This window comes from Gopherus evgoodei, unplaced genomic scaffold (genome assembly GCF_007399415.2).
Source record: "Gopherus evgoodei ecotype Sinaloan lineage unplaced genomic scaffold, rGopEvg1_v1.p scaffold_54_arrow_ctg1, whole genome shotgun sequence".
In the NCBI taxonomy this organism is placed as follows: domain Eukaryota; kingdom Metazoa; phylum Chordata; order Testudines; family Testudinidae; genus Gopherus; species Gopherus evgoodei.
In genome coordinates this window covers 1-24,139 of record NW_022060075.1, presented here as the reverse complement: position 1 = coordinate 24,139, position 24,139 = coordinate 1, and the positions used below count along the sequence as shown (strand labels likewise).

Sequence of the window (24,139 nt, the reverse complement as noted above, 5' to 3'; positions counted from 1 at the left end):
ATCTGGCCACACTAAGGACAGGGAAGACATATCAATTGAACTGGAGCATTGGTAAGAGTATTTACACTGGTAAATCTGTTAATACAGTCAGGGAATGCAGGCTTGACCCACAGTCTGGGGAACTATATTATGCAGTGCAATGACCCTGACAAGGATTTAAAGGTCATTGTTTAAAACAAACTCAAAACACCAAAAGGACTGATGCAATCCTCAGAGGCATAAAAAATGAAGTGATGAGTCGCAGCAGGGGATGGGTTTTACTTCTGTATGTGGCGAAACCAAATGAATCCAGTTTTGGGGTCCACATTTTAAAAGGATGCTGGAAAACTGGAGAGAGTGCCGAAAAAAGCCACAAAAATGATTGGAGGCTGGAGAAAATGCTGGACCGTGAGAGACTTGAAGGTTTTCATCTCTTTAACTTATAAAAATATTATCAAGCGGACACTTCCATGGAGAGAAGCCTGTGCATAGTAATAGCCTCTGTAGTCTAGAGGAGAAAGACAAAACAAGGCCCAGTGAGTGGAAGCTGGATGTGGACAAATTCCAGCTGGAAATAATGGCCAATGCTGAGCAATGAGGGTGGCTAACCATTGGAACAAACTGAGAAGGGAAGTGGTGGATTCTCCAATATTCCATGTCAGCAGATCCAGACCGAATACTTTATTGTAAAATCTGCCTAAAGGCTTGTCTACAATTAAAATGCTATAGCAGCACTGCCTTAGTGTTTCTGTGTAGACACTATTTACACCATAGGCAGGGTTTCTTTCATAAGCATAGTGTCATAGGTTTCACCCCTACTCTGGACTTTAGGGTACAGATATGAGGACCTTCATGTACACTTCTAAGCTTAACTGCCAGCTTAGATCTGATTTTGCTGCCACCACTCCCAAATACTGACTCTCTTCTCTGGATAGTCTTGAGAGACTCCTCCATCAAGTCCCTGGTGAACACTGATCCAAATCCCTTGGATCTTAAAAAAAGAAAGAATTACTCCTTTCCCCTCCCTTTGCCCCCCTCCCCGCCAATCCCTGGTGAGTCCAGATCCAATTCCCTTAGATCTAAAAAATAGGGGAAAAATCAATCAAGTTCTTAAAAAGAAGGCTTTTAACTAAAGGAAAGAAAGGGTAAAAAAAAAACACCTCTGGGAGATAGCGTACAAGCTGATCTCACAGACAACAGATTTAAAACACAGGATGTTCCCCTGGGCAAAACCCTTAGTACACACAATACCCAAATTTGATTATTTCCCTAATTGAACAAAAACAAGTTACAAAAGAAAATAAACATAAACCTATTTATCTCTTTCTAAAATTTACTACTCTGATAAGAGGCTGGTTCCTTGATCTTTTTCACTCTGGCTGAAACTGAAACTGGCTAAACAAAGGAAAACTTCCCTCCTTCCTTTTGAAACATCTTGTTCCCTCATTGGTTCCTCTGGTCAGCTGTTAGCTAGGCTAGGTTAACTTCTAAACCCTTTACAGGTAAGAGAGGCATTAACCCTCAACTATTTGTTTATGACACATAGGTAAACCACTTACTCAAGAGGTGATATCTAGGTGGATGAAAGAATTCTTCCGCGTACCTTCTCATGAAAAAGATGACAAAATGGTGGAATACAAGCATTATAATCTAAGACAGAAAGAAATAGGTATGTTAAGTTTAGAGAAGAAGAGATTAAGGGAGGCTGTGATAGCAGTCTTCAAATACTTCAAAAGGTTGCCATAAAGAACTGGAAGAAAGTTGAGGGAGGGAGAAGAGGCAATGTGTTCAAACTCCAGGATAGCAGATTTAAATTAAATCCCATGAAAAATTTCCTAACTGTAAGAAGAGAAGTACAATGGAGCAGGTTGCCAGGGTAGTCGTGGTAGTCAGGATAGTCATGAAAGCTCCTTGAATAGCGGTTTTCTAAGGAAGTGTGGACAGCCATCAATCTTCGATGACTAAGACACAACAAATCCTGTATCTTGGCAGAGGGATAGGCTAGATGACTCTTCAGGTCCCTTCTAACCCTGTGGTCCTATGATTCTATGATGTAAAATCCTAGTGTAGACCCAGCCTTAGTCACACACAGTCTTTGCATCAATACAGGGATAGCTGGGTGAAAATTAAAGGGCTTGTGTTACAGAGAAGGTATGACTGGATAGTCTAGTGGTCCCATCTGACATTACACCATATGGATCTATCAATAAAGAAAGTAGAAAAGTAGAGCAGGCAAATATCTTTACTGTGTCTCATAACCCACAGACAAGGGAACATTCAGTTACATTTCAAGCCTGAACATAACAACACTGATAAAAGAACCTTGTTACCATAATGTATATTTGACCTGCGGAACTTCTTGCCACTGACATTATTGGAGTGAAGAGCTGAGCTGAATGGGATACACGAGTGGTTTGGCCATTGTACGCGGTGCTGGTGGCACGACCTTTAGTGAAGACTGTCTGACACCTTCAATAAGAAGTCCTCATTTTCAGGTGCTTATAAGTTTGTCAGATTTTAGGCATTTGGACTGAAATTTCCCTAGCTGCATGTCTGCTTCCAGCAGAATTGTTTTTGACGGTTTCCAGAATAACAGTTCAGCTGACTTTTCAAAGGAAACTAGGAGAAAATACATCTTGCCCATGCTGATTTTTTTTTTCTAATTGTTCCAGTGAGGAGCCTCCCTAGCACCTCCTTGCATTCCAGCAGATAAAAGTCAGGTAACAGATCCCCAATTAAGAGCCACAGCTGTGAAATATAAGAGGAGTAGGTGACAGTGCCTGTGCACTAACACACAGATAACTCCTGACGTCTTTATTCAGTTCTGACTCCAATGGTAGTTTTGCCTCATTGGGACCCGAACTAAATACAGGCCACGGTTTCAGAATTCAGCCTTGTATTTTACAGCTCCTAACACCTTTCATCCTGAAGTATCCACTGTGGCACTGAAATGCAGACACTTCGGAGCTGCAGATCATCAGCTGGAATGGGCAGGGGTACATAGAGAAGAGTGACATTTTAGCCAAAGATACCGGAGGAAGCTTTACACCTAAGGCAAGGACCCTGGGATGTTTAATGGCTGCACAGAGTGTAAAATACCACAGACTTACTCTCTATCCCATCACACCCATGATGCACTCGGTTTGTCAAGAGGTGACCTCCTCAGCAAGGGATGGGTACCTGTGAATTCCGAAGCAGAAGTGCCATTTCTGGGAATCCCCTTCAAGTAGCCATGTCCCACGTCTCTCTTACCCCAGCATCGGCAGCCGAGAGCTGACACAGGGATCTGCAACATTTATAGTATAGTTCTATGCAATCCCAGTGAGGTTTATTCGGCCTCTAGGGGAGAAGCAGCATCTGAATGGAAAGAGGCTGGAGACAAGCCTGTCTCCGCTTCTCTGCTAATTATGCAGCTTAAAGAGTAAACAGTAATTAAAGCAGCTTCTGAAAAGGAGATGAGAACTCTTTAATTCTGTGCTGAGACAGAGGAAAATTGGCTGTTTTCTGTATTTGTATATATTTGTATATATTTAAAAAATAGAGTTGATAAGGAAGGAAACTAGGGATAATGCCTGGAGCGCCATAGGGTCTGAAGCCCTGTGAATGCTCAGCAGGGATAGAGAGATGTAGACAGACAGATCTGGAGAGAGATGACTTGGGAGGAGGACAAAAAGGCTTGCTGTAAATACAGAGGGCTTTGGTATCAGCAATCAGAAATTCTCATCAGTAACTATCATTACATTGTGCAGCACCTTTCACTGAAGAATCTTGAAAACACCTATCAAAGGAAAGTCACTTTGAACATATCCCCATTGTACAGATTGGTAAACTGAGGCACAGGGAGACAGGACTTGGCCAAGGTCACACAGAGATTGAGTGGCAGGATGACAGGAAAAAAAGACTTTCCTGCCTTAGTCAATCATTTTGTGAGATGTGTCGGAAAGGCTGCATGAGCAGACCCTGAGTCTGTATGATCCTTTCATGATGAATCTGAGGTTTTCTGAACTTGCTGGCATTTGTGAGCTCCCCACTTCCAGGAAGGATGAACTATTGGTGCCTACTTCTGCTCCCACTCAGATACCTGCTGACAAATCATACTCACTGGGGTTACTTCGGGGGAACAGACTTAGTAAAAGCAACACCAATAAAATGTTCCTGGGGACAGTGGCCTTGTCTTCCCCTCAAAGATGCCATGGAAAAAGGGACACCCTACAGACAGGATAGAGATTGGATAAGTGTTTGCACCGGATTTGTTCTTGCCCTCTCTGTTCATTTCCTCCCAGTCTCTCCCCGCTGGAACTGAAATTCAATGTTTCAGGTTCAGTCAGACTTCTCAGGACTGCCCCGGCTTCAGGGCTTTTGGATTCCTATAGCTGAACTCTCTGCCTTCTCATCAGGCAAATCTGGGGTATTTCTCCTGTGCAGAGCACCCAAGCTTTTAAGTACTGGAATGAGACTGAACAAATGTTCCTGCCTGGACTGAACAGGGATGCTGTATCCACCTGTATTCAAGTTACTAACACTCTGTAGCTGGAAACCATAGTTTGACCTTCATCTGTAGCTATGGCAAAGGGGTGCTAGGACTTGATTTATTTCCTGTATCAATAGACGCATAGGGTTGAATGTCAGAATGGACCATTAGATCATCCAGAATGACATCCTGTATAACGTGCACTATTATATTTCACGAATATACCCCTTTACTGAGCTCCATAACTAGAGTATGATTAAGACCTGGTCTACATCAGTGTAATCCCCTGCCAGGAGACAGGATTTTTTGCATCTAAACCATCCTAGACAGATGACTATCATTCTTTTTTTGGAAAAGCTCCAGTGAAGGTGCTTCCACGACCTCCCGAGGCATCTAGTCCATTGTCACCTAATTTCAATTTATAGAAACTTGTTAGGAAAGTATGTACGTGGTAATTAGGGTCATTCCATGTTAGATAGTCTAAAGCTTTAAATGTAGACTTGTATTGTTAAACAATTGGAAGATGAGAGTGACTCTAGTAGTCTGCTTACCTCTAGTGAGATAGAGCTGAACCATGTAACCAAATGGTTCCTGTGTAAGGCTGTATTCTTTTAATTCAAAGTTCAAAAGGAAATATTATTGGATAAAAATTGGGTGTAATAATATCATTGACCACATGTCTCTGTAATCTTTGTGGTAAACTGTCTACAAACTGCTGAATGTATAATTATGTTATTTTAATCCAGGAAGTTAATTACTGGTGATGTTTAGGAAATATAATGTTACTTCAGAAGCTGATTGTTCACCTGAAGACAGTTGTGCTGCCAAGGAACTGTATATTGGGATCCTGGGACCTGATCCTTTTTACTTCAGATCTGCTTAAGCTTCATCAGGGTAAGCTAGAGGCACAAGATTGTGGTCTCTAGTTACACCCCAGATCTCCCTGATATTTAATACCTTGACATTGGACAATAATCTATGGATTAAATTGAGAAGGAACTCTGTGCTAGATGGTGAAGCACACCATCTCTACTATGAAACTGAATTAAGTTTGTCTGTATAATGATCTTTTAATGAATACTCTGTCTCTTTTTTTTTTTACTAAATCTTAATTCATTTAATAAGAATCGGCTGTAGAGTGTATTTGGGTAAGATCAGAAATACTTGCTGATCTGATCTGGGAGGTGATGTGACAATCCTTAGAGGTTGATAGAACATTTTTTAAAGTACAGAATTATAGAATATTAGAGATTGAAGAGACGTCAGGAGATCATCTTTTCCAACCAGTGCTCAAAGCAGGACCAACTCTACCAAAATCATCCCAGCCAGGGCTTTGTCAAACCTGGCCTTAAAAACCTCTAATGATGGAGATACCACAACTTCCCTAGGTATTTTCACCACCCTCCGAGTGAAATAGTTTTTCCTAATATCCAACCTAGACCTCTCCCACTGCAACTTGACATCGTTGCTTTTTGTTCTGTTGTCTGCCACCTTTGAGAACATAGCTCTAACTTCTTTGGAAACCCCCTTTAGCCAGTTGAAAGCTGTAATGAAATCCCCCCTCACTCTTCTCTTGTACAGACCAAATAAACCCAGTTCCCTCATCCTGTCCTCCTAAGTCATGTAAATCAGCCCTGTAATAATTCTTATTGTCCTCCAATGGTGTAAAGGTTCCTTCCCCACTCTGAACTTTAGGGTACAGATGTGGGGACCTGCATGGACACTTCTAAGCTTAATTACTAGCTTAGATCTGGTATTGCTGCCACCATCCAGAATTTTCAGTGTCTGGATCACTCCCTTTCCCCCCAAAACCTTCCCCTCTCTGGGTAGCCTTGAGAGACTCCTTCACTAATTCCCTGGTGAGTCCAGATTCAATCCCTTGGATCTTAGAACAAGGAGAAATTAACCATCCTCCCGCCTTTCTCCCACAAATCCCTGGTGAGTCCAGATCCAATCCCCTTGGATCTAAATACAAGGAGAACTCAATCAGGTATTAAGAAAAAGGCTTTTAATTAAAGAAAAGAAAGGTAAAAGAAACCCTCTGGGAGAGATTAGCATACCAGCTACTCTCACAGACAACAGATTCAAAACACAGAGGATGTTTCCCTGGGCACAAATTTAGTTACACAAAAAAAAAAAACCTAATTTGATTCTACTTCTAATTGCATAAGACAGGTTACAAAGAAATAAACATAAACCTATTTATTCCTTTCTAAAATTTACTACTCTGATATGACGCTGGTTCCTTGATCTTTTTCACTCTAGCTGAAACTGAAACTCTCAACAAAGGAAAAACTTCCCTCTTTCCTTTTGAAACATCTTGTTCCCCCATTGGTCCCTCTGGTCAGGTGTTAGCTAGGCTAGGTTAACTTTTTAACCCTTTACAAGTAAAAGAGGCATTAACTTTAACCATCTGTTTATGACAAATGGACTCTCTGCAGTTTGTCCCCATCTTTTCTGTAGTGAGGGTGGGGAACCAAACTGGACATAATACTCCAGGTGTAGCATCACCAGTTCCAAATAGAGAGGAATAATCATTTTCCTTATTCTGCTTGCCATGCACCTTCTAATGCAGCTCAATATGCCTTTAGCCTTTTTGGCAGCAAAGCACACTCTTGACTTACGGGCAGCTTCTCATCCATTGTAATCCCTGGGTTGTTTTGTGCAGAACTTCCACTTAGCCAGTTGGTCTGCAGCCTGTAGCAATGCATGCAGAACTCTGCATTACTCTTGTTGAATATCATCAGATTACTTTTGTCCATATCTGCCAATTTTTCTAGGTCACTGTGGATCCTATCCCTACCCCCAAGGGTATCTACCTCTGCCTCAAGATTAGTATCATCCACAAACTTGCTGAGGGTGAAATCCATCTCATCATCTAGATCATTAATGAATATGTTGAACAAAACAAGCCCCATCACCGACCCCAGGGCACTCTTCTTGATATAATCATCATTATACTTGACTCTTCTATCTTGTACCAAAAGCTGGGTTGCTGCAGGTGAATTGTATTTTGTTTTCTGTATAATCAGTAAATCATTGTGAAAGTTGTTCTGTTGCTGGCTTGCGAAATCCAAGTGTTAGAATAACCACCCATTTGGGTCAGTTCCAGTCTTCGCAGTTTGCCCTAATTGGTTAATCTCACTGTGGGCCACCCTGGAATCCCAGGCACAGGATGTTAAAATAATTCTTTTACTTTAGAAAGCACAAGAGAGAACCTCAACCAGGTGAACACACCATGTCCTACTTCAGTGACCTTGAGAATGATCATACTGGGTCAGACCAAAGATTTTTCTAGTTCAGTGTCCTGTCTTCTGACAGTGGCCATGCCAGGTGGCACAGAGGGAATGAAAAGAACAGGTAATGTCTGCCAGCGCCTATTACCAGCTTCTTGCAAACAGAGGTTAGGGACAACACCTCTGCTCATCTTAGCTGCTATCCATTAATGGACCAATCCCCCATGAATATGTCTAGTTCTTTTTGGAACCTTGTTATAGAATTGGCCTTTACAACATCCTGTGGCAAAGAGTTCCACAGACTCACTGTGAGATGCGTGAAGAAGAACTTCCTTTTAATTGTTTTAAACCTGCTGCCCATTACTTTCATTTGGTGGCCCCTAGTTCTTATATTTTGGGAACAAGTGTCAAGGTTCTTTCCCAGCTCGGAACTCTAGGTTACATATGTGGGGACCTGCATGAGAACCTCTAAGCTTAATTACCAGATTAGATCTGGTTTTGCTGCCGCCACCCAAATAATTTAAAAGTTACTTGGGAAACTCTGTCTACCTCCCCTCAGAATATCTTCCTACATCAATTCCCTGGTGAACACTGATCCAAATCCTTGGATCTTAAAACACGGGGAAATTGACCATTCTCCCTCATTCCCCCCCCCCACCAATTTCTGGTGAGCCTAGATCCAACCCCCTTGGATCTTAAAACAAGGAAAAATCAATCAGGTTCTTAAAAAGAAGGCTTTTAATTAAAGAAAGAAAGTTAAACATTATCTCTGTAAAATCAGGACGGAAAATACTTTACAGAGTGATCAGATTCAAAGAGCCCAGAGGAACCCCCGCTAGCCTTAGGTTCACAGATATAGTAAACAGAGATAAAATCCTCTCAGCAAAAAGGAACATTTACAAGTTCAAAGATAACAAAGATAAAACTAACAAACCTTGCCTGGCTGTTACTTACAAGTCTGAAATATGAAAGACTGGTTCAGAAAGATTTGGAGAGCATGGATTGATGTCCGGTCCCTCTTAATCCCAAGAGTGAACAACCCCAAAACAAAGAGCACACAAACACAAGCCTTTCCCCCCACCAAGATTTGAAAGTATCTTGTCCCCTTATTGGTCCTTTGGATCAGGTGTCAGCCATGTTACCTGAGCTTCTTAACCCTTTACAGGTAAGAGGATTTTCATGTCTCTGGCCAGGAGGGATTTTATACTATTGTACACAGGAGAACTTTTACCTTCCCTTTATAGGTATGACAACAAGTAAATAACTTTTATTCACTTTCTCCACACCAGTCATAATTTTATATACATTGATCATATCCCCCCTTAGTCTCCTCTTTCCAAGCTGAAAAGTCCTAGCCTCTTTGATCTCTCCTCATATGGGACCCAGTCCAAACCCCTAATCATTTTAGTTGCCCTTCTCTGAACTTTTTCTAATGCTAGTATATCTTTTTTGAGATGAGTAGGATTGGTCCTAGGACTGTCCCTTGGGGAACACCACTAGTTAGCCCTCTCCATTCTGAAAATTTACCATTTATTCCTACCCTTTGTTTCCTGTTTTTTAACCAGTTCTCAGTCCATTACAAGATCTTCCCTCTTAGCCCATGTCAACTTCATTTACCTAAGAGGGTTTGGTGAGGGACCTTGTCAAAGGCTTTCTGGAAATCTAAGTACACTATGCCAACTGGATCCTCCTTGTCTATATGTTTGTTGACCCCTTGAAAGAACTCTAATAGATTAGTAAGACACAATTTCCCTTTACAGGAACCATGTTGACTTTTGCCCAACAAGCTATATTCTTCTATGTGTTTGACAATTTTATTCTTTCCAGTTGCTTCAACTAATTTGTCTGGTACTGATGTTAGATTTACCAGTCTGTAATTGCTGGGATCACCTCTAGAGCCTCCTTTAAATATGGGTGTTACATTAGCTATCTTCCAGGCATTGGGTACAGAAGTTGATTTAGTGGACAGATTACAAACCATAGATAATAGTTCTACAAATTCACATTTGAGTTCTTTCAGAACTCTTGCGTGAATGCCATCTGGTCCCAGTGATTTGTTACTGTTAAGTTTATCAATTAATTCCAAAGCCTATTCTAGTGACACTTCAATTTGTAATGATTCCTCAGATTTGTCACCTACAAAAGCCAGCTCAGGTTTGGGAATCTCCCTAACATCCTCAGCCATCAAGACTGATGCAAAGAATTCATTTAGTTTCTCCGCAGTGACTTTCATCTTTAAGTTCTCCTATTGTATCTCGATCATCAAGGGGCCCCCCTGGCTATTTAGGAGGCTTCCTGTTTCTGATGTACCTAAAAATTTTTATTATTATCTTTTGAGTTTTTGGCTAGCTTTTCTTCAAACAAGTTTTTGGCTTTTTCCTATTCCATTTTTACTCTTAACTGAGTTTTTGGCTAGCTTTTCTTCAAACAAGTTTTTGGCTTTTTCTTATTCCATTTTTACACTTAATTTGGCTTTGTTTATGCTTCTTTATATTTACTTCACTAAGATTTGATTTCCACTTTTTAAAAGATGCCTGTTTATCTCTCAATGCTTCTTTTACATGGTTGTTAAGCCACAGTGGCTCTTTTTTAGTTCTTTCACTATTTTTTTTTTAATTTGGCATATGCATTTAAGGTGTCCTTCAAAAGTGTCCATTTGGCTTGCAGGGATTTCACTCTAGTCACTGTATCTTTTAACATTTGTTTCTCAGAGTGAAACAGATTTATTTGAAGATTGGATCCCATTGGGAACTGGATGTCTGGGTGCTGGAAACAGGTAACTTGTTGAGCTGTTCTCAGTTAAGTCTGCTGCTTTAGGGGCGTGGCCCAGGCCCTGGGTCTGTGTTGCAGTGGGCTAGCATGTCTGGCTCGGTAACACAGGGTTCTGGAATCCAAAGTTGTCAGGGAAGACTGGCTCAGGGGTAATTTCAGCACATCTGGTGACAGTCCCAGGGTGATCTCTGTGACCGATCGTGTCACATATACATTAAAATTTTAATTCTAAATGGTGCTCCTTAAGTGACTTTCCACAAAATATCAGGACATGTTTGTGTTGGAGCTCAGTGGGTTTAACACTCATTTACATTTCTTTCCTTGATATAGGAATTAGATACATTTCTTCTGCCACAAAACAAGACGGTTAGAGTGGCAACGCCTAACAAAGTCTGAAATGGCTCCCGTACGCTTGGAGGTGGGGAGAATAGAGGTGAAAAGGACACAGTGAGTGACAAAGGGAGGGGAAGCGAGCAACTGAAGTGGGGCCTTTGTGGAGAAGAGGCACAGCAGGGAAGGAGCCTTGGTGGAAGATCCAGGGCAAGGGGTGGTTGCAGAGGTCCAACTTCCATCAATTAAAAAGGAGCAAACCAGTGAATTATACATGGGCTGATTCCCCAGATTGCCATACTGGCATAGCACAATAAGTTCATAAAAGGGTTTAATGTCTCTCTGACTCTCCAGGAATTGATTCAGGAAAGAGGGCCCAGCACCATGTTACCAGCCATCTCTGCACAGAGCCTGAGTACCAGGATAAAAAAAATAGGTCCCTTTACGAGTAAAGTGCTTGAGCAGCCTGTCCCGGATTTGTTTTGTCCTCACCCCATAGATGATGGGGTGAAGCAAGGGGGGGAGCCAGAAGGTACACATTGGCAATGAGAACAAGGACGTGCAGGGGCACTTTGTGGCCAAACCGGTGTGTGAGGGAGGAGAAGAATTCTGGAAGGTAGAAAGATAATATGCAACAAAGGTGGGAACTGCAGGTCCCAAACATTTTCAGCCGGGTGTCCTTTGTGGGGAGGCTGAAGATGGCCCTGAGGATCTTGATATAGGACACAGTGATAAAAAGCACATCCAAACCTATCACAGAGAAGAGCACAAAGAGACCATAGTAACCACTGAGGTGGGTGTCACCACAGGCCAGACTCACCACAGCTTGTGCTCACAGAAGGAGTGGGGGATGAGGTTGGTTCTGCAGTATGGCCACCGCTTCACTAGGAAGGGATAGGGCAATGCACTTATGCCACAACGCAGCACCACGGCTAGTCCGATCTTGGCCACAACAGAATTTGTTAGGATGGTGGAATGTCTCAGAGGATCACAGACGGCCATGTAGCGATCCAAAGCCATGGCCACCAAGATCCCAGAGTCCATCATTGTAAAGCAGTGAATAAAGTACATCTGGGTGAGGCAGGCACTGAAATTGATCTCCCTGGAATTGAACCAGAAGATGCTCAGCATTTTTGGCAGAGTGGTCGTGGACAGGATCAGGTCAGTAACAGCCAGCATACAGAGGAAATAGTACATGGGAGCACGGAGGCTCTGCTCCATCTTTACGATGAAAAGGATAGTGAAGTTCCCCAAGATGGCTATGGCGTATATAGTGCAGAAGGGGATGGAGATCCAGACATGGGCCACCTCCAGGCCAGGAATGCACCTCAGGATGAAGATGGAGGGGTTGGTGATGTCAGTTGTGTTGGAATCTGACATGGAGTAGGGGAGAAGGTGTCCAACTCTGAGGCACAAGGCTGTCACCTGTATGTACCGTGCGTTCCCCTGACTTCTTGTACGTGCCCAGTCTCTAGGGTGATGGTCGCAGTTCCAATGCCTGAATGGAGAGACAATGTTAATATAAGACAGTACACGCACTAGTGGAGCTTATTCTCATGGGTGAAGCAGATTGGTCACTCCTGACACACTGAAAAATAACGTTACAATTATTTAGAGAAATGAACTATGAACAACAACCCCTCTAATGCCAATTCAATACTTTATGATACTCCATGCATCAATAATTCCTACATGGCAGGGTGCAGTAACCTTAAGAGCTAGCAGCGGGAAACACAAGTGGGACTTTAAAGACATCACTTAAACATCCATGGTTAGTAAAGCTAAGGATCACCCAAAATGAGGTTATTAAGTATATTGAGAAGAAAAGGAACCTTAGAAAAAATTTAGGGTAATTCTTGTGTTTTAAATATAAACTATTAAAAAACGAAGGTAACTATAAAAAAAAGATTTGAAAGGATTAGGAAATAATGGAAAAGCTGGTTTTGGATTAGTTCAAGAAAAAAATTCTAAGACTATAAAGAATGCTAGTCAATGACAAGGTTTATGCAAAACCAGTCTTGTTAACCAATCCTGAAATCATTCTTTTGTTAGGGTGAACATTTGGTGTATCAAGGGAACTGTGCATAGGCAATAATATTTGATTTTTCTATTTCATTTTAAGTTATGAAGGTAAAAGAGTGAGGTTAAATAATTAACACTCTACAGTATCATTGGAGCACACATAAAATGGACCGAAGACTAGCTGAGTGAGAGACCTCAGAAAACACATGCAGTGACTGGGGCTTTTACTAGTGGGGTTCTGCAGGGATCAGTTCTGGGCCTGATGTTATTCAATATTTTCATCACTGACCTGAAAGGAAATAGAAAATCAATAAGAATAAAATTTGTGGAGGACCCAAAGATTGGCAGAGCGCTGAAAATGAGGAAGATAAGTAAGGTGACCAGATAGGAAGTTTAAAAAATGGAAACTAGATGGGGGGGAAATAGGCTCCTATACAAGAAGAAGCCCCATATTTTGGACTGTCTTTAAAAAATTTGGACACCTGGTCACCCTAAGGATAGGGCAGCCACATTAATTCATCTGGAGCATTGGTAAGAATATTTACATTGGTAAATGTATTAATACAGTCAAATGCAATCTTATCCTCTCAGAACAGGGCATGCAGTCCTGACCCACAGTCTGAGGTACTATATTATGCAGTACAATGACCCTGACAAGGATTTAAAGGTCATTGTTTAAAACCAACTCAAAAGGACAAAAGGACTGATGCAGTCCTCGAAGGCATAAAAAGGGGAGTGGTGAGTTTTAGCAGGGGATGGATTTTACCTCTGTAGATGGGGAAACCAAATGCATCCAGTTCTGGGGTCCACATTTTAAAAGGATGTGGGAAGATTGGAGAGGGTGCCGAGAAGAGCCAGAAAAATGATCGGAGGCTGGAGAAAAAGTCGGACCATGAGAAACTTGAAGGGTTTCATCTCTTTAACTTATTAAAAAAACCTGACCAAGAGGACATTTTCATGGGGAAAAAACTGTGCATTGCGATGGCCTCTGTAGTCTAGAGCAGAAAGGCAAAACAAGGCCCAATGGATGGAAGCTGAACGTGGACAAATTCCAGCTGGAAATAATGGCCAATGTTCAGCCCTGAGGGTGCTTAGCCATTGGAACACACTGAGAAGGGAAGTGGTGGATTCTTCAGCTCTCCATGTTGGCAGATCCAGGCTGAATGCTTTATTGCAAAATCAGCCTGAAGGCTTGTCTACAATTAAAATGCTATAGCAGCGCTGCCTTGGTGCTTCTTATACTACTACACCAAAGACAAGGCTCCTTCCATCAGCATAGTTAATCCACCTCCCCAAGAGGTGAGAGGTAGGTGAATGTAAGAATTTTTCCATCTACCTTTTCATAACAATGATTACAAAGTGGTGAAATACGATCCATATGATCAAAGATAGAAAAAAACTGGGTGTGTTTAGTTTGGAAAAGAGAAGATTAAAGGGGGGGGGACGTGATAGCAGTCTTCAAATACTTCAAAAAGCTGCCATAAACAGCTGGAAGAAAGTTGTTCTCTCTTACCACAATGGGCAAGAGAAGAGGCAATGTGTTAAAACTCCAGCATAGCAGATTTAAATTAAATCTCATGATAAACTTCCTAACTGCAAGAAGAGGAGGACAATGGAATACGTGGCCAGGGTAGTCGTGGAAGCTCCATGAACAGAGGTTTTCCAAGGAAGTGTGGATAGCCATCAATCTTTGATCACTAAGACACAACAAATCCTGTATCTTGGCAGAGGGATAGACTAGATGACTCTTCAAGTCCCTTCTAACCCTGTGGTCCTATGATTCTATGATGTAAAATCCTAGTGTAGACCCAGCCTTAGTCACACACAGTCTTTGCATCAATACAGGGGTAGCTGGGTGAAAATTAACAGGCTTGTGTTACAGAGAAGGTATGACTGGATAGTCTAGTGGTCCCGTTGACATTAAACCATATGGATCTATCAATAAAGAAAGTAGAAAAGTAGAGCAGGCAAATATCTTTACTGTGTCTCATAACCCACAGACAAGGGAACATTCAGTTACATTTCAAGCCTGAAAAGATAAAAGAACCTTGTTACCATAAAGTATATTTGACCTGCGGAACTTCTTGCCACTGACACTATTGGAGTGAAGAGCTGAGCTGAATGGGATACACGAGTGGTTTGGCCATTGTACGCTGTGCTGGTGGCACGACCTTTAGTGAAGACTGTCTGACACCTTCAATAAGAAGTCCTCATTTTCAGTTGCTTATAAGTTTGCCAGATTTTAGGCATTTGGGCTGAAATTTCCCTAGCTGCATGTCTGCTTCCAGCAGGATTGTTTTTGACAGTTTCCATAATAACAGTTCAGCTGACTTCTCAAAGGAAACTAGGAGAAAATATGTCTTGCCCATGCAGATATTTTTTTCTGATTGTTCCAGGGAGGAGCCCCTCTAACACCTCCTTGCATTCCAGCAGATAAAAGTCAGGTAACAGTTCCCCAATTAAAAGCCACAGCTCTGAAATAGAAGAGAAGGAGGTGACAGTGCCTGTGCATTAACACACAGCTGGCTCCTGCCGTCATTATTCAGTTCTGATTCCAATGATAGTTTTGCCTCATTGGAACCTGAACTAGGTACGGGCCACAGTCTCAGAAATCTGTCTTGTATTGTATATCTCCTAACACCTTTCATCCTGAAGTATCCACTGTGCCACTGAATGCAGACACTTCGGAGCCGCAGACCATCAGCTGGAATGGGCGGGGGTACATAGAGAAGAGAGACATTTTAGCCAAAGATACCGGAGGAAACTTTACACCTAAGGCAAGGACCCTGGGATGTTTAATGGCTGCACAGAGTGTAAAATACCACAGACTTACTCTCTATCCCATCACACCCATGATGCACTCGGTTTGTCAAGAGGTGACCTCCTCAGCAAGGGATGGGTACTTGTGAATTCTGAAACAGAATTGTCTTTCCTGGGAATCCCCTTCAAGTAGCCATGTCCCACGTCTTTCTCGCCCCAGCATCTGTAGCAACATCCCACGCTGAAAGCCAACATAGGGGTTTGCACCATTCATAATATAGTTCTGTGCATTTCCCAGTGGGGTTTGCTCGGTCTCTAGGGGAGAAGCGGGAATCTGTTTGTAAACAGGTTGGAAACAGGCCTGTCTCTGCTTCTGTGCTAATTATCCAACTTTAGGAGTAAACAGTAACTGAGGGACCTTCTTTGGCTCTGTGCAGAGTCAGAGGAGAATTGGCTGTTTTCTATATTTGGTTATTTTTAAAAATTATAGTTAATTAGGAAGAAACTAGGGATAATGCCTGGAGCATCATAGGGTCTGAAGCCCTGTGAATGCTCAGCAGGGATAGAGAGATAGTAGACAGACAGATCTGGAGAGAGATGACTGTGGGGGACAAAAAGGCTTGCTGTAAATACAGAGGGCTTTGGTATCAACAATCAGAAATTCTCATCAGTAACTCTCATTACATTGTGCAGCACCTTTCATTGAAGAATAATCTTGAAAACACCTAGCAAAGGAAAGTCACTTTGAACATATCCCCATTATACCACTGGGAAACGGAGGCACGGGGACACAGGATTTGGCTAAGGTCACAGAGAGACTGAGTGGCAGGATGGCAGGCAAAGCTCAGAATCCTGACTTCCATGCCTGACCCACGGTCTGTCCATCCTGCCAAAAGGGACATGGAGTCCTGCTCTGACAGGGACTGTTCATTTTGTGGGATGTGGTGGAAAGGGTGGATGAGTCTGCACTATTCTCTCATGGTGAATCTGAGGTTTTCAGAACTTGCTGGCGTTTGCAATCTCCCCACTCCCAGGAAGGATGAACTATGGGTGTCCACTTCTGCTCCCACTCAGATACCTGCAGACAAATCACAGTTACTGGGGTTACTTCAAGGGAACAGACTTAGTAAAAGCAACACCAATAAAATGTTCCTGGGGACAATGGCCTTGTCTTCCCCCCAAAGATGCCATGGAAAAAGGGACACCCTACAGACAGGATAGAGACTGGATAAGTGTTTGCAACGGATTTGTTCTTGCCCTCTCTGTTCGTTTCCTCCCAGCCTCTCCCCGCTGGAACTGAAATTTAATGTTTCAGGATCAGACTTCCGAGGACTGTCAAAGCTTCAGGGCACTTGGATTCCCAAAGCTGAACTCTCTGCCTCCTCATTGAGCTAATCTGGGGTATATCTCCTATGCAGAGCACCTGAGCTTTTAAGTACTGGAATGAGACTAAACAAATGTTCCTGTCTATACTGAACAGCGGTGCTGTGTTCACCTGTATTCAGGTTACTAACACTCTGTAGCTGAAAACCAGGGTTTGACCTTTATCTGTAGCTATCACAAATTGGTACTAGGACCTGATTTACTTTCTTTATCGATAGACTTATAGGATTCAAGGTCAGAAGGGACCATTAGATCATTCAGTCTGACATCCTGTATAATATGCACCATTACATTTCACCTATTTACCCTTGTATTAAAGCCTGGTCTACATGAAGGTTTTATATCATCATCAAGTATGACCGCCTACCACGATGCAGGATTTTTTCCATCTAAACCATCCAAGACAAATGGCTATCCAGCTTTTTTTGGAAAACCTCCAGTGAAGGTGCTTTCACCACCTCCCAAGGCATCTATTCCATTGTCCTGTTCTTACAGTTAGGAAGTTTTTCCTTAGATTATGTCTAAATCTGCTATGGTGTAGTTTAACCACATTGACTCTTGTTCCACTCAGTGTGGTAAGACAGAACAAATTTTCTCCATTTTTATGTAGCCTTTCAAATATTGGAAGACCACTGTCACGTTCCTCCTCAATCTCCTCTTTTCCAAATTAAACCTATCCAGTTCCTTCAGGCTTTGCTCATATTGCTCATATTCCATCCCCCGGGTCATCTGTATCTCTCAGCTCTAGACCATTTTCAGTTACCTACATCCTTCTCCAGCTAAGGCCTAACCAGCACCAAGTAGGGAACACTATTGCCCCTCATTACTTCCATGTTCTGCCTTTGTTAATGCAACCCATAATTGCATTTTATTTTTTTCCAATAGCAAAAAATCCACACTCCTGAGAGATGTAGCTATATCAACATAACTCCAGTGTAAACAGCATTAAGTCAATGGATGAATTCTTCCATCAACTTTTCAGAGAGTTATGTTCCCAATGCTGGCAGGAGAACTCCTGCCATTGGTTTAAGTAATAACTACATTGAAGTGCAATGGCAGCACCGCTGGAGCATTTTACATGTAGAGAAATCAGAGTTTATTGCATTTCCCTTGCCCATCCAAATGTGGACTCTTGTTGAAAGATGAAATTGGGTTTATTTGAAAAGACCAGTTTTCCATAAACCATATTGTTTCCTCGCATTAATTATATTCCTAGAATTTTTCTGAACTAATTCCAAACTGGCTTTTTCATTATTTCCTAAACTTGTCAAATCTTTGTTTTTTAAACTTTCACTTTATTTTAAAAATTCTTTTCATTTAACACAGAACTGTCCTGTATTTATCTTTTTTGTTAGTTTTGGCTTTGCTGCCCATTTGCATACTTCTGGTTCCAAATGACATATGTGATTGATCAGTCAGTTCATAAGTCTGGTGTTCATAACTCCAAGTTTCTACTGTAGATTCTAGTTAACATCCTCCTTGACAGCTAATGGACTTGAAAAGATTACATTAACTCATGTGATATGAGTACCTCACACTGCTTCTTTCCAAATGCAGAAACTTTTCTAGCTCAACCTGTTGTAGGATTTTTTTATTCTTTAGATTTTTAATAACCTCCTTTTTGTGACCCTTAGCCCCAGCATGGCCAGGTCAGACCCGAAAACCTGCCTTTGCTATGACCATAAGTGGTACAAGTGCCTGAAGCGGGTAGTGGAACCCTTGATGGAGAAATGCCATCAAAGTCAGATGAGCAAATTTGTCCAGTGCTTTTGCCAATGACATCCATAAAGGACAGATTGGGTCCTGCAGGTATGACTGATAACTAATTTAGGAATGGAGCCCTGAAAGGCAGGCAGATGGAAGCCCCCCTCTGCACTGGCAACTCCCACAGAATAGCTGGTTCACAATGTATCAATTCTGTCTTTCCTCTGATCCAAACCAGTGAAGTCAAGAGGCATATGCTGACACATGGGCAAAGTAGTGCCTCCATATTAACTGCCAGGATATTGTGGTCACATCACATGGAGAGGACACTCCATCCTTCCTGGAAGAATGAACACGACATGGAAGGTGGCATTTATGGGTTATAAGCTCTCACTTGACTAGCATAGAGAAGGACACCACAGGTTACCTTCAATGGTGGGAGGAATCACGGCACATCTGTCAGCCATCGCCCACCACAAAATCGAGCAGCCCCCAGATACTTAGGTGCCAAACCACCACAACTTCATGGGGTGTGAGGGGCTAAACCAAAACCTTGCATCTGGCAAAAATTAAAAAAACAAGAAATTTCCCGCTTAACAGCTGGAATGTCAGGACCATGTGTCTGGCATTGACAGAGAATGATGATATGCAATGCACAAGCAGCATACGGAAGGCAGCTTTAATAGACCGTGAACTGTACAAACTTTATGTTGACATTGCAGCGCTTAAGAAAATGAGACTTGAATATGCTGTGTCTGTCTAAGAGGCTAATTACACCTTCTTTTGGCAAGGTAAAAGCAGTGAAGAAAATCATCTGCATGGTGTAGACTCATAGATTCATAGATTCATAGACTCTTGGACTGGAAGGGACCTCGAGAGGACATCGAGTCCAGTCCCCTACCCTCATGGCAGGACCAAATACTGTTTAGACCATCCCGGATAGGCATTTATCTAACCTACTCTTAAATATCTCCAGAGATGGAGATTCCACAACCTCCCTAGGCAATTTATTCCAGTCTTTAACTACACTGACAGTTAGGAACTTTTTCCTAACGTCCAACCTAAATCTCCCTTGCTGCAGTTTAAGCCCATTGCTTCTTGCTCTATCATTAGAGGCTAAGGTGAACAAGTTTTCTCCCTCCTCCTGATGACACCCTTTTAGATACCTGAAACTGCTATCATGTCCCCTCTCAGTCTTCTCTTTTCCAAACTAAATAAACCCAATTCTTTCACCCTTCCTTCATAGGTCATGTTCTCTAGACCTTTAATCATTCTTGTTGCTCTTCTCTGGACCCTCTCTAATTTCTCCACATTTTTCTTGAAATGCGGTGCCCAGAACTGGACACAATACTCCAGTTGAGGCCTAACCAGCGCAGAGTAGAGCGGAAGAATGACTTCTCGTGTCTTGTTTACAACACACCTGTTAATGCATCCCAGAATCATGTTTGCTTTTTTTTGCAACAGTATCACGCTGTTGACTCATATTAAACTTGTGGTCTACTATGACCCCTAGATCTCTTTTTGCCATACTCCTTCCTAGACAGTCTTTTCCCATTCTTTATGTGTGAAACTGATTGTTCCTTCCTAAGTGGAGCACTTTGCATTTATCTTTATTGAACTTCATCCTGTTTACCTCAGACCATTTCTCCAATTTGTCCAGATCATTTTGAATTTGAGTCCTTAAATGATTTGCCACAAGATATGAGAACATATTGGTTTTAGAGATGACTGGGACGCAGCTCACAAGGGGAGGGGAAGACAGGAGCAAGTGACAGGGGCAGGACCTTCGGGAGAAGACACACAGCGGGGTTGAGGCTTGACAGAAGAGATGGGGCAAGACTGTAATTTCAGGGATCCAGCTACCAGCAATTAGAAAGGTGGCAACTCAGTGTAGTGCACATAGACTGACTCCCCAGTTCATCACATTGCAATGGGGCTACTATAAGGTGGGTGCATAACTGGCTGGATAACCATATTCAGAGAGTAGTTACTAACGGTTCCCAATCCAGCTGGAAAGGTATAACAAGCGAGTTTCTGACAGGGTCTGTTTTGGGGCCGGCTCTGTTCAATATCTTCATCAACGACTTAGATATTGGCATAGAAGGTACGCTTATTAAGTTTGCTGATGATACCAAACTGGGAGGGATCGCACCTGATTTGCAGGATAGGGTCATAATTCAAAATGATCTGGACAAATTGGAGAAATGGTCTGAGGTAAACAGGATGAAGTTTAACAATGACAAATGCAAAGTGCTCCACTTAGGAAGGAACAATTAGTTTCACACATACAGAATGGGAAGAGACTGTCTAGGAAGGAGTATAGCAGAAAGAGATCTAGGGGTCATAGTGGACCACAAGCTTAATATGAGTCAACAGTGTGATGCTGTTGCAAAAAAAAAGCAAACGTGATTCTGGGATGCATTAACAGGTGTGTTGTAAACAAGACAGAAGAAGTCATTCTTCCGCTTTACTCTGCGCTGGTTAGGCCTCAACTGGAGTATTGTGTCCAGTTCTGGGCACCGCATTTCAAGAAAGATGTGGAGAAATTGGAGAGGGTCTAGAGAAAAGCAACAAGAATGATTAAAGGTCTAGAGAACATGACTTGTGAAGGAAGGCTGAAAGAATTGGGTTTGTTTAGTTCGGAAAAGACAAGACAGAGAAGGGGCATGATAGCAGTTTTCAGGTATCTAAAAGGGTGTCATAAAGAGGAAGGACAAAACCTATTCATCTTAGCCTCTAAGGATAGAACAAGAAGCAATGGGCTTAAACTGCAGCAGGGGAGGTTTAGGTTAGACATTAGGAAAAAGTTCCTAACTCTCAGGATGGTTAAACATTGGAATAAACGGCCTAGGGAGGTTGTGGAATCTCCATCTCTGGAGATATTTAAGAGCAGGTTAGATAAATGATTATTAGGAATGGTCTAGATAGTATTTGGACTTGCCACGAGGGCAGGGGACTGGACTCCATGTCCTTTTGAGGTCCCTTCCAGTCCTAGAATCTATGTATCTATGAAAAGTCTGAGATTCTTTAGTTTACACAAGAGACAAAGAAGGGAGCATATGACATAAGGGAGGAAAATAAAAAATGAAACTGATTTTTATTCAAATGGTCAGTTCCCAACCAGTGCTATCTATAGACTTAGTGCTCCAAGGGGACTAATTCCCCAAAGGTGAGGAAAATTGTCATAAAAACTGATTGGTAGAAAAAATTTAGACAGAAAAATATGAATGGAAATTGGTAATTCTTTGATAAGTTTATTAGATAGCAGAAAAACATTATTCCACAGTCAACAAAGTGAACAACTTTGGACGTAAACCCAGTTCAGTGGCCAAGTGAAAGCATCAGTTAGTAGGGGGAAGCGATATGTAACAAAGAGAAAAAGGGAAAATAGATAGCCAAGAATAGAGTTAGGAAGTCATGAAAATTGATAAGGGACGTTAAGACATCAGGGAACACTCCATGTTTGGCAGGGCTATGGATCAAAAAAAGGAGGTTATTAAGTATATTAACAACAAGAGAAATCCTAGAAAAGTTTTATGTCAGTTCTTGTGTTCAATGTACAGCATTAAAAATAAAGGGAATTTTTTTTTTATAAAATAATTGACAAGGTTAAGAAAAAATGGAAAAGCTGGTATGGGGTTAGTTAAAAAAATGTCCAGAAATATAATTAATGCCAGTCCCCAACAAGGTTTATGCAAAACAGAGCTTGTCAAATAAACCTGATTTCATCCTTTTATGAGAGTACACATTGATTGATCAAGGGAACGGCACAGATGTAACAAACCTTGATTTCTCAAAGGCATTTGATTTAGCAGGGGAAAACACTGAGGTAAAAAAATAACATCATGTAATATCAGTAGAGATCATTTAAAATGGACTGAAACTGGCTAACAGATGGATCTCAGAAAGTGTTAGTCAATAGGCCTTCGTCAGTAAATAGGGATGTTTGTAGTGGGGTTCTGCAGGAATCAGTTCTAGGCCTGATGCTATTCAGTATTTTCATCAATGATCTGGAAGGAAACAGAAAATCACTGCAGAAAAATTTGTGGATGACCCAAAGATTTTCAGAGTGGTTGCAATAATGAGACTAGGGCAGGCGCACCGATTGTTAATGAGACCCATCAGGATATTCATCAACAGTCTGGGATCCGTTCCCATAGACTGAAAAGTGAACAGAGTGTGCGGTACAAAAATTTTTGAAAGATGGCATCAGATTCAGATGGAAAGGATCAGACTGCTGGGATGAGAACCGATGCCTGACAGGGTATTGAGACAGGACCCAGGTTGCCCCAAGAGCCCCTGCCCCCTTCCCACAAACCTTGGTGGCTGAAGGGGAAGAGGTGCTCTGTGGGTTAGCTGCCTTGTAGCAGGGTGGTCACCCGCTCCTGCCATGAGGGGTTTAAAGACAGTCCTGGGAGAGGGCTGTGGCAGGGGAAAAGCTACTAGGCTGATTGGAGAAGCAACCACAGCTGGGCCACGCCCCAATCAGGCCTCAGCTCACCCTATATAAGAGGCTGGGAGCCAGGAACTCAACCGTCCCTCTGTCTCTCTCTCTCGGGAGAAGGGCCTGGCTGCAGGGAGCTAGAGACAGGGTACCTGAGTGGAGCAGGGCTGGGAAAAGGCAGAGGAGCTGGGGAGCTCCAGCCTGGAAAGCCCCAAACTGCCGCCTAGCATAAGGCCAACATGTACTGGGGGTTGCAGAGGGCAGCCCAGGGGTAGGGGTAGGCCAAGGCAGCAGGTCCAAACCCAACCTTGCCAGTGAAGAGTAGGCTGATACTGCAGTCTGCCCCAGGGTGCGGGGGCTAGACGATGACTGGCAGTAGCCTGATACTGAGGGGAGGAGAGGATAGTTTGTGAGGCTCCCCAGAGAAAGGAGACCCTGAGAGAAAGGGGTTACTGCCAGGGGGCAGCACCCCAGATAACAGAGCACCAGGTCCGGGAGGGACACGGTGGCCAAGCGGCAGCAGGACACTGGCCTGCAGACGGCACTCCGGAGCCTGGACGAGCTAATTCCCAGAAGTGACCAGCAGGAGGCACTGCAGGGGTGAGCCCCCCACACACTTACAAGTGGTGGAGAATGTGGGCAGAATTGGTCTGGCCAGAGTAAGGACAGCGGAACTATTGCCCAGAGACACTGGAGTGACACAGGGGATGATGGATCCCAGGTGCACCCGGGTTTTCTATGTGGAGTTCCCAGGTGTAGTCCCTGGGTTGGCCCCAGTGTCAGCACACCAGAGGAAGGGGGCTGATGACCTGCAGGGGGGCTGGGAGACCCATAGTGGACTGTGGGAGATGCAATTGGCCCCCAATGGACAGATGGCCCAGCTGACGGAGGAGCAGAGGGCCCTGATAAGGGTCCTCCAGAAGGAGTTCAGGAGGAGCTACCGAGGGCCGGAGGAGGAGCCCAGGCCCAGGAGGCCTGGCATGGAACGGAAGGCGTTTGATGCCTGTGCCAGGTGTGGACACAAAACGTGGAACTGTC

General features: G+C 42.8%; 1 pseudogene; it reads right to left on the bottom strand.

The window, feature by feature from the left end:
* Nucleotides 1-11,175: 11,175 nt before the first annotated feature.
* Nucleotides 11,176-12,168, bottom strand: LOC115643259 (annotated as a pseudogene).
* Between the last annotated feature and the right edge of the window lie 11,971 nt (nucleotides 12,169-24,139).